The sequence below is a fragment of the Carassius gibelio genome, chromosome A21, assembly GCF_023724105.1.
Source record: "Carassius gibelio isolate Cgi1373 ecotype wild population from Czech Republic chromosome A21, carGib1.2-hapl.c, whole genome shotgun sequence".
Classification (NCBI taxonomy): domain Eukaryota; kingdom Metazoa; phylum Chordata; class Actinopteri; order Cypriniformes; family Cyprinidae; genus Carassius; species Carassius gibelio.
Window position 1 is genome coordinate 7,285,754 of NC_068391.1, and position 12,230 is coordinate 7,297,983.

Sequence of the window (12,230 nt, forward strand, 5' to 3'; positions counted from 1 at the left end):
ATTTTGCTACAGTACATTTGAAAATACAGAGGCTTGAAATTAATTATAAATGAATTTATATAATGAAATGTGTGTGTGTGTGTGTGTTTATATATATATATATATATATATATATATATATATGTATATATATATATATATATATATGGTCACACTTTATTTTAGGGTCCAATTCTCACTATTAACTAACCATTAACTATGACTTTTGCCTCAATTTACTCCTTATTAATAGTTTATAAGGTAGTTGTTAAGTTTAGGGTATTGGGTAGGATTATCGATGTCATGCATTATATGTACTTTATAAGCACTAATAAACAGCCAATATGTTAATAATAGACATGCTAATAAGCAACTACTTATTAGTGTGAATTGGACCCTATACTAAAGTTTTACCATATATATATATATATATATATATATATATATATATATATATATATATATATATATATATATATATATATATATATATATATATATATAAAGATTAGAAGGTGTTGTGAAATGAAAAACACTTTACTGATCTCTGTTATCTGGGACTGACGATCCTCCTACTTCATGATGTTCAGCCAAAAAAATAGGATGAAGTCCTTACAGACACTCAGAAGTCTTTCACCGTCCATTCCATTCCCAATGACCAGATCTGAACTTTTGAAAACTTTCATGGCAGGTTCAGGCATGCAGTGTACAGTAGATTTCCCACTTCGTCCTAATCCCACACGGATTACAGGACACGAATGACTGCATTCAGAAAATAAATACAGGCAAAGGGTGGCACTTCTAGGGGCCGCTGTGCAAAAGTAGATACAGTAGTCCCTACTTCTGAGATACACCTGGGTTGCAGTTTTCCTCATTAGCATGTTTTGCTGTTACATAAACAAACAAACAAAAAAACAACTTCACAAAGCAGTTTTTAAGAAATGTTTATGTTTCACACAATGACACAAAATTGTCCAACACGACTTAAATGATACATTAATGTACTTTTTATAGCTGATGCTCAAACGGATGACCAGCATGTGATTTCCGATGTCACCACAAATACATAGAAAACACAATATACAGTACATAATGTTTTGTAGCAAAACGTTTTCTAAAACAAAGCACCCGTGTCTAAATGAATAACGATGAAATACACTTGTATTTGGCTTGTATTGATTAATCTTAACATATTAACCTATTTTACCTATATCATTTGTGTATTCTTTTAAATATTTGTCATATTTGTAAGTGCTCCCTGAGACCTACATACAGTAAATGTGAACTGAAGGAAATCTGTCTCTATGATTTTATGCATGTGTACTGACTTTCAGTATCAGAGCCATAATGCAGATCACTGCTTGTACATTTATTAACCAGCTTTGCAGCTGTTTGTATTATTTTTGAAACAACGGTTACTTCTGTATTGTAAAAATAAAATAATCTAACATACATTTTTTAAACAATATTTAGGTAACATGACCTTTTCTGAAATCAAATCATGACATGAACAGAGAAAACACAAAGATAGCACAGACGTCCTGATATCCGAACCTTTGCTTTGTTTCTATCAGTCCTACAATTCAAGTTAGACACTTAAACGAGAGGGGGAAAAGGGTCATTCATACACTCGCCTTATAATGAATAACAACCAATTCATCCATGATACCCATTTGTACATGATTAAATAGTAAACTGAAACTTGAGCCATGCAACCACATAGTGGTCACGCCAGAACCCTGTCATTACACTCGATACGATCCAAGCTTCTTCTACAATGTTATTACAAGACCATTGCTAAAACAAATACTATTATAAAAAAGTACATTAATTACAAAGACAAAAGTCCCTGTAAACAAACAAAAACAAAGATACTGTCCATTTGTCTGGAAGCACAGGGATAGACAGGACACTGTGTAGAGTGCTTTCTTACCACGAGCTGTAGATGCTGCATGTGTCTTCAGAGTGAGTGTCCCATTTTGTCTTCTCTTTGGTGCTTGTATTTAAGTTTAAATGCACAGGATGTACCGTTATCATTCAAGGTGTCTCTAGCTGAAGCACACAGGGCCGATGGTGAAGCCAAACTCATGGCTACTGTTGCCCAACATTCCTATATCACGTAGAGGAAGCAGGTCGATGTCTTCAAACTGATACACAGCCTCACGCGGCCCGGGATCCACTTCCTTTGCAGACTGGTACAACAAAAGCAAACATAAATTGTTTTAAAATGATTGTTAAAGATAAAGCACAATTGTTTAAACACGGATGATGTTTTTTAACCTGTTAAATGTCACCCCGTCCCGTATACGGGAAGCCTACGTTGACTATTCTATATTACAATCAAATCTAATCTAATCTTGACAAACTATATATCGTTGGAAAGGTCGAAGACTCCCAAATATATATTTTACCAATATTTTTTTGTTAAAAATTATGTAGGAAAAGTAATAGATTAATTTATGACAAGAGTGCACCCTCAGAAATCTACATTACAAAAGGAGCTTTGACCTTTGTTTAAAAAAAAAGACTTTCTCGTTGCCTTTTTCTCTATCACATTTTAGAAATCATCAGAAGTTATATATCACTTGAAAACATAAAATCTCAAAATTCATCCTCTAAAACCCATTTTAAAATCAGACATTTCATTACCATGTAAATGGCACATCAAAATCATGTTCCAAAATGTTTTCAGTCATGAATTATAAATATGTAGGTTTGTATCATGTACATTCAAGTCTTTTTACTGTATTTTTGATCAAACAAGTGCAGTGAATGAACCATATACAGACCATTCACCTTTTAAAAATGTGATAAAAATAACACATTTTTATGACTAGTGTTGTTAGAATCCACGTACCACACAATCCTGCACTTCTCCTATATAGCTCTGCTTGACGGCGTCTGTGAGGAACTGGACCTGTCGCTGTGTCTGGCCCAATCGATGTCCAGGGTAACAGGAGTACCTCACTCTCTGTTCTGCTCTGTTGCTCTGGAGTCGTAGAAACCGCAGCTGAACCACACTGAGAGCCGGATACTCAAACTGACCAAAGACAGACAGATGGGTTTTGATGGCAATACTGAAGGACAGTTTACTGTATGCAACATCAGGGCTTGAAACTGAACATAAAACAATAAAGAGCAAGAATTTTATGGGTAATAAGAACAACATTATTAGTGGCGATTAACCTGGTTAATGGATTAAAGATGTTAAAGCATTAAAGGGACAGTTCAGCAAAATGTACAAACTTTCATTATCATTTAGTTTGTTTTCCATACAACAAATATGGCTAGTAAATAAGGCTGTTGAGGTCCAAAAAACACAAAAAAGTACCATAAAAGTAAACAATCAACTTTTTAAGTGTAGACATTATAACAGTTTATAAGTCTCCAAGTCTACAAATCCTGTGAATTTTCACTTTAGGTCAACTATCCCACAGTCAGCCCATCTCTTGTCAATAGTACATGCTTTGATCCATAAGGAAGTAAAAATTCTATAGACAAAGAGTAATACTTACTTTAAAACCTCCCTCCAGTGAACTTAACCAGTAGAACTTGCTGTTATTCCCCGAGTCATGCAGCCAAGTGCTTATGGGAAACTGCAGAAATTGGAAGAGCGATAATAAGATATTGATGTTCTTTGACATTAAAGAAACACAGTGGTGAGGTATTAAGTAGAACATTACATGTGCATCTCTCGGGTGAAGGCAGGACTCTGCTCCCGACTCGGAGAAGTTACAGTAGGCCAAAAGAGCATCTAACGGACTGCCTTGGTTTGGGTCAATGTAGTAGAATCCTGGAAAAGTTACAAAAGTCGTAACAGATTATTTTTTTAAATGGGGTCAAAATAACTTAGTCTACGTGTTTCAAAAGCTTTTAAATCTCTTAATCTTAATGCAAAGTTTTCTCAACGATAGCACAAGGGGAAACAAGAACAAACAGATACATGTCTTTGAAATACAGAAAGTTGAAAGATAGGACTCTGACCGCTGGTGTAGTTGGGATGGCACAGCCACAGCTCCAGACAGGTAGATGCTGGGTGCTGCTTGCTGCCATCCGGAGGGTCCACCAGCAGCCTGATGTCATGGTACAGAGAGTCCAATAGTGACTGAATCAGAGGGTAATTGGGCTTGTCTGAACTGTACATCAGCTCCTGTTGGAGAATACAAAGTAGTTCAAATTGATTTGCTTTTTAGTGTGGGTCCAAGAATAAGAAGGTTAGATTTGGTGATGCTCTGCCACAGCGGTTTGCTGAAGATAATAGCACATATTTTAGTTCTGCCATTATATCAATACATCAAATGTTGACACTCTTCATTCAAGTGTATGCAGTGTGACCATAAGCATGGGATGTTTGGTATTTAATGATCAGCACAGCAAATCAGAGTAAAAGGGCATCTTTGAAAAAAAAAAAACCTTGCCTTGATCTGGGTCAGGGTCAGATTCACAGAAACGCCAGCAGGCCCTGGTGGCCCCGGTGACCCCTAAAATAAGAAATTAAATTAATAAGTAAAGAAATTAATTGTCATATTGTTCCAAAAAATGTAAAGGTGCAAACTTACTGACAAGCCCCTCCTTCCAGGGGGTCCAGGATTCCCCTGAAACCCCTTAGGTCCCTATGATTAAAGTGAAAAAGAGATATTTAATAACTAATCTTATTTTGTGGATGTTAAATTATTTTATGTTTTTTTATTTTATTTTGATTGATCTGCAACACTTCCTTTTAACCTGAGTAAAGAAAGCTTAGAAAATTTGATTTCACACCTTGTCTCCAAACAAGCCCTGCAGGGTGGAAGAGATAAAAGAGGAAGTAATTAAAAATGATCTTCATGCTCTTTCAAAAAAAAAGAAAGAAAAAAAAACAGGCTGTGGTTGCGATAAGGCATTCCACTGTCCTTGCTTCTGTCATTAAAAATGAATTAACAATGTATCTTGAAAGGACAGGGCACATGTAAATCTATCTGCAGCAGATGGGTTAATGCAAATGAAGCTACAGTGTAATAGGTACAGCTTGCTATTAGTTTAAATGCTGAAAAAGACATATTCACCGGTAGTCCAGGTATTCCAGGTGCCCCTCTAGGCCCAGCAGGACCAATATTTCCCTAAAGTGCACACATTATATATTTAATCATTCAGAAGATGATTTTAACCAAAACAAGTGAAAGAAAAGTAGATTTAATCATAAAGATTCATCAATATTGCCAGTGCGGCAATATATATGTATTATATATAAATACATTTTTGATTTTTAAAAGGATTTTTAAATAATCTGTAAAATTATTATAAGCATTGTCTTACAATATCTATGGTAAAGGCAATAAGCAAAATAATATCTGTTCAATGAGATATTTTGACCTTACCTGATCCCCCTTTGGTCCTGGGGGTCCAGGAGGACCATGTGGCCCCATACTCCCCTAAAAAGAACAAATAAATACTCATCTAAGAGAATGGAATAGGCTACACTGCAGACTCATAGGATGTGCTTGATATACATTATACCTTCAAGCCATCTTTCCCTGGTGGACCAAGTGGTCCCTGATCTCCTTTCTCACCCTGGTATGGAGAAGTTAAGGTATCAGTATTAATAATGTATTTCTAGGGCATCTGCATAAAAGGAATCGTGTCGGAGTAAAACTATAGAAGCACCTCTGCTCCTTTGACACCTTGCTCCCCAGGCTCTCCTCTCAGCCCTTGGATTCCCTGTCAAGAATAGAACAAAGGTTGCATGATTATGCATGATTATGATTTCGAACTGTGTTAATAGTTTCCCAGTTAATTAATTCCAAAAATTTTATTGAATTCAAAATATGTGATAAATTTGACTGTCATATCAAGCGTAGCAAGCTTACCATACTTCCTCCCCATCCAGGATGTCCTTTCTCTCCTACATCTCCCCTCTCTCCCTATTGGACAAGGAGAAGCCAAGAAGTAAATCCATAATAATGTACGTCCAATTCAAGCCATGGAATTCAAAAATTCAACTCGTCATGTATTTAAATCCCATGTTGTCTTAGTTGACCTCATCTCTGAACTCTGACCTTTTCTCCTCTTGGTCCTCTGGTCCCCCTCAACCCTGCCTTGCCTCTTTTACCCTTTAGATATAAACCACCAACAAAAAAAATCACCACTATATTCCAAATGTTTGTCCGGAATTATGACATACATGACATCAGAGTCTAAAATAAGTTTTTATGGCTACACATCTTTGACTTAGAGATCTGGAAACATTTAATAGTCTAAGAGGGTCCTAAAAGGGCATATCTCATCTTACCCTCCGTCCAATGTGACCCATTTTTCCAGGTGCTCCATCCTTGCCTTGACCTCCCTAAAAATGCATCAAGAAGCAAATTCAAATTTAAAATAAAACTGCAAATAAGAGTCCTAGGAAATCTGGATTTTCAAACACCGTTCTCATATTTGACAGTAAGAACAAAGACATAGAGGAAGAAGATTTTATTTTAGAAAGCTGACAATGATTGAGACAGAAAAGAACATTTTGACCTTACCTTCTCTCCTTTCATGCCTTCTCTTCCTTCAGGTCCCGGGTTACCCATGCGGCCCTGCAACAATCAAAACTCATTAAGGGCCCTGATGATTCAGCAGAGTTGAAACAAAAACAGAATTAAGATAAGGTAAATCTCTTTGTTGTCTCTTTGCTGTAAATATGTTATCTCACTGGGCACTGACCTGAGCTCCTGGCAGACCTGGTGAGCCATGTACCCCTTCCTCACCTTGTAGACCCTAACAGAGTAGATTTGAAATGATAAAATTGGGTTATTCAATCAAATGTACTATATTTATTTACACAAACAAGCCCAAAACACCACACCATCTCATTGAACAAATGCAATATTCTGGGTTTCAATGGTCTGTACCTCCAAACCAGGCAGTCCCGGTGGTCCTTGAATGCCTTGAAGGCCGTCTGGACCCTATAGGAAATAAATTAACATGTAATGGATCTAAAGGCTATATAAGGAAAGCAATCAAGAGTTTCCATCTTAGAGTTCATTACAAACTCACTTTGACCCCAGGTTCTCCTTTATCTCCTGAGTCTCCTTTCTCCCCTTCAGGCCCTGGGTGACCTTTAGGACCCAAAAGACCTTGGGGACCTACTGAGCCAACACCTCCCTGTAGGCAAAGATATGAAAATTAATGAGCTGCTCGCTACTCTTGGTGTTTCCCGGTTTCCCCAAGAGATCCCATAAGAATAAACTATCAAGAACTGATTATCTGGGGGAGGAATATGAATGCAAAGAAATTATCTTATCTACCTGTGTCCCGGCTTTTCCTGCACCACCTCGCACACCTTTGGGACCTGCAATTCCCTGAAGCACAGATATGAATAATGAAAACAAGAAGAGCACAACAATTCAGCAATTTTTTTCACTTCCAAAGAATTCCAATCCTATATAAAAAAGATGTTACATGTTATGCACATCAAATACAGTAATATGTTTTCAAGTGGATCAGAACCTCAGGCCCAGCTTCTCCTGCCTCACCAAGTAAACCGCTCGGCCCGACCTTCCCCTAAAAGAGAAGCTTAATTTTAGACCATAAAAATAAATAATCCAAAAAAAGTGTACAATCAAACTTGTTACCTTGCTTCCTGGAGGTCCATCTGGCCCCACCAATCCTGGTTGGCCTGGTCCACCCTGAAACATAAAAAAAGGAACGGTTTATTAGTGACGTCAACTATGCGGCCATATCACGCATGAATACAGGGGTCATCCATTCTCAGGTCAACACTCACCTCTACACCTTTTAGGCCACGATGTCCAACTCCACCCATGAGGCCCGACTCACCCTAACATAAAAACAGCCAACATTCACACACCATCACAAACAGATGCAACAAAGCTGACACAAACAAGTGCTGACAAGACACTATGTATTTTAGTGTTTAAATTAGGAAAAATACCTCCATTAGCAATGAAATCTTCGGGGTAGGTACGATTTTTCTTTTATGCTCTCTTATGCTCACCAAGGCTGATTTACATTATCTAATATACACCAAAACGGTTATATGTTTCAAACAGTTGTACTGATTAATATTTTTGTGGAAACCGTGATTCATTTTCAGGATTCATTAACGAATACATTACTGTACATTTCTTTTAAATAAAAACGTTTGTAGCATTATAAAACATTTGTACTACTTTATCACTTTTGATAAACTTAACGCACCGTTTCTGAATCCAAACCTTTGAACTGTAGTGTATATCAAATGATTTGTAAAAAAAAAATCAGGCTACATACAATTTTACAAACAAATACATAACGTGAAATGCTAATTTGCACTTACGTGTAGTCCGATTTGCCCCTTGTCTCCCTTGAGCCCCCTCTCTCCCTGCTCCCCCACTTCTCCCCATGGTCCCTCTAAACCAGTAAATCCTCGCAGGCCTATATCACCCTGAAAAAAAATAATAAAAATGATATATATGTATATAGAGTACAACAGCATTTTCCCTTATGAAATGACAAGCTGTAAATTATAAATGACCTTCTCTCCTTTAGGGCCGGGGTCACCAGCAACTCCAACTGGACCAGCATCGCCCTTCATTAGAACAAATACACCAATATTGCTCTTACAGTGACAATGAGACTGATTGCATTTGAAACAGATGACTTTAGGGTGAAATTGTTAAATCGCAGTTATGCTGACAATAAGAAATTGATCTCCACACCTCACTGCCTGCTGGGCCTGGTCGACCCATTAGACCTTTAGCACCTGGAGGGCCAATGTCTCCTTTTGGTCTTTGAAAACCAGGTTTTCCAAAGGGACCTCTGTCCCCCTGCAGGTACAAACATGACATTGTATTAATAAAAATTAAAAAAATTAAAAAGGTAAAAAAAATCCTGTAGAAATGTAACTGTGTCAAGCAAATATCATTTTATAATTATTTCACCATACCTTATCACCTTTCCTTCCAGGAGGCCCTTCCAAACCTGACGGACCGGGTGGACCCTGCAGAGGTCGGAGAGCTTTCATCACATCTCTTAAATTTCTAAAAACAATGTTGTATGTAACAGTAATTGTATTCTGGTTCATTAAAATATTACATAACCATGGTAAAATTTCTAAAGTTTGTTGTTTTGTACTGAACCAAGACCAAAAAGTTTTGCAGCTCCATGCCGATCTAACCTGTGGCCCTCCCAGTCCGAAAGGCCCGGCATCACCAGAAGTGCCCATCATTCCCTGTGCAATTATAGAAACTTTCAGTGATTTCACAAAGAAGCACAATTTGTGATTCCCCAAATCTCATAAATCACTTCAAATCACCTTTTCTCCTTTCTCCCCATCTATACCTGGCAGTCCATTTGCCCCCTGCGGACCCTGAAGACAGATTTGCAGCACTTTTAACTTGATGTTCTTCAATGTATCTTTCATGTAACGAAGCTTTTCATCAAGTATAGTAGGGAGAATCACTTACTGAAATCCCCGGGGGCCCGTTTGGCCCAGGGTCCCCTGGGGGTCCAATACTTCCACGGGGTCCTGGTTTTCCAATGACCCCACTGATCCCCTGAAGTCCTGGAGGACCCTATAGTAGACAATTATTTAGAATAAATAAGTATTTAGAAATGATCAGCCAAATAGAGATATAATGTAAATGAAAGAGCTGATTGTGTGCTCACACATGGCCCATCTGTTCCCTGATGCCCAGGATCTCCTTGCCGGCCCTGCTGAGATGTAACCCATGGTTTACAGTTGAAGGAAATAATTCAAGCACTTTATATTTTAGCACTGCTTTATGAGGAATAAACTCCACTGTACTAGTAAGTTCAAGATCTTCTATTTTCTTGAGAAATTGTATATACTGCACCTGGGGTCCTGGTGGGCCCTTTTCTCCTACTGGACCAGGGGGACCCTAAATAACACACACAAAGTTTGGGAATATTAGTCATCATCACAACATGTAAATGACAGTGTCATAGCAGTGGAAACCAAACTATATTGATCCATAGAATTGAATAAAGATTCACAAAATGTGAAATAAAAATGATTGGCTTGATATAGATACCAGTGTTTGTACTTGATTTCCTCACACACACTTACAGGTGTTCCAGACTTCCCAGTTGGTCCAGGAGGCCCTCTTAGACCTGGCTCTCCCTATAAGAAAACAAATGTCCTCCTTTACCTAAAGCTACTATTATAAAGGCTAAAAACAGTGTGGCTCTGCTCTAAACCCAAGTGAGCTGTCTAGATTTTTAGGCATCATCCTAATAGGAAGGTTGTTCCAGCCTTGTAATGGAATAGGGAATCCCTGAATGCAGTTATTTACAGTATGAGGTTTCATTTTGGTTAGGATGTTGACTTAAAAGTCAGTGGCCTATGCAGACTGTGAGACAGCACAAAAACAATAAGAATGGAGGTTTTATCTGTCGGTGAGCTTCAGCATTATAACTTCAATGTGCAACAACATCAAATAATGACATTATAACTGTTAATGTAAGATGGGTAAAGTGTAATTTGTCTTTACTCTGTTTCCAGTGTGGCCGAGTCTTCCTCTCATACCCAAGTTTCCTGGAAAACCCTTAAGAGAATACAACAGAGTTAGCTGGCTATGTCAAAAAAAACATCAACCTTAAACATTATTATTCCCATCCTGCTTCCTCTCTCTCTGTAAAAGCTCTATAAAGGGGTCACTTACATACATACCAACAGGGCCCTGCGGTCCCACAGCTCCTGTCTTTCCAGGGAAACCCTGAGAGAAATAAGCATACATGCCAAAACATCCTGAAAATCAACAGCTTGATTTAATGATTCTATGAACAACTGAATTTGAGAGTATACAAAAAAAAAAAAAAAAAAAAAAAAAAATCACAAACATACCCTCTCTCCTGATGGTCCTGGATGGCCCACAGGCCCCTCCTGTCCAGGTGGACCCTGTCAGTCGAAACAAAATCATCAGTAGAGATTTATCAATTCACAAACAGATCACTATGCATTGCTTTTTATGGTTAAGTTTCTGAAGTGGTATTAATCTTATAACATTTCTCCATAACCTCTTTAATCATAAGAAAGTTCATTGATTAGGCAAAATCAATCACCTGCAAATAACTAAATGCTATTATTAGGTACTTAATAATTATTATTAGGTAAAGTCTGAGTTTATTTGATAAACGTTTTTTATTTTAATAGTTTTTTAAATGTATTTATTAATTTGATGACAAAGCTGAATTTTCAGCAGTCATTACTCAATTTACTGCTTAATAATTTTGTGGAAACAAAATTTTCTTCAGGATTCTTTGATAAAGTTCAAATATAATAATTTAATGGATTTTTTTTTCTAAATGTAATTCATTACAGTCCTTAGTGAATAAAAGTACTAGTTTAATGCTGATTTACTAACACTTTGCAAAAGCACAAAAACTAATTTTGATATACATTTTGATATACTTTAAAATTAATACTACCATGTCATAAGATTTCATTGGAAACCACTTGATAGCCCTTTGTTGAACCTTGTATGACTGCATACCATAGCACGGGGTCAAGAGTTGAGTTAATCGGCTCGGACACAACAGTAGTTGCTTTACAGGAATCAAGAAAGTAAGACAGACTTCAAAGAATACTTACAAGACAAGTTAAACGGAACAATGACTGATTGAAATACCTAAATAAGCGTTCATCTCAATTTGCATGAGCTCGACTGTTGTATAAGAGAAATATAGTAGAATATATGTGAGTGTTATCATCTGCATTATGTACACAGAAATGCAATGCTACAAAAAAAAAAAAAAATAGAACACGTACACACAACTTTAATACCCTCAACTCAAGAACAATCATGCTTCAGTCAGATATTGAAAAGCTGATGTGCCAAGAATACATTTTGAATATTTAACAGCATGTGCCCTGATTTGGATGCACAGTGTAACAAATTCAGTTTGTTGAAAAGTAATATGTACAGTTATATGGATTCAATTTATTTTTGTTTTCTAAAAATGTAGGTACTGTAGGTAATACAATTGGCTAGTCCAATAAGTAATTTCAGTATGGGGGTCAGGAGGGTGTCTACCCTGCAAGCAGCTGAAATGTTTTAAATATACTGAAATGGTTTAAATAGTCAACATTCTTGCACTTATGAATAAGATATTCAGCTTCAGGCACAGCTGAATAATAAACTTTTAAGGGATTTTAAAGATGTGTGTTGAACACATGAATAGAGAAGAAAACTCACTATAGATCCTTGGGGTCCATCCTGACCACGTTCTCCAGGAATACCTTGCAGTCCCTAAGGTTTGAGAAACCA

General features: G+C 37.1%; 1 pseudogene; it reads right to left on the reverse strand.

The window, feature by feature from the left end:
• Window positions 1-942: 942 nt before the first annotated feature.
• The window catches only part of LOC127942277 (collagen alpha-1(I) chain-like), a 52,748-nt pseudogene continuing 41,460 nt past the window's right edge, over window positions 943-12,230 (reverse strand).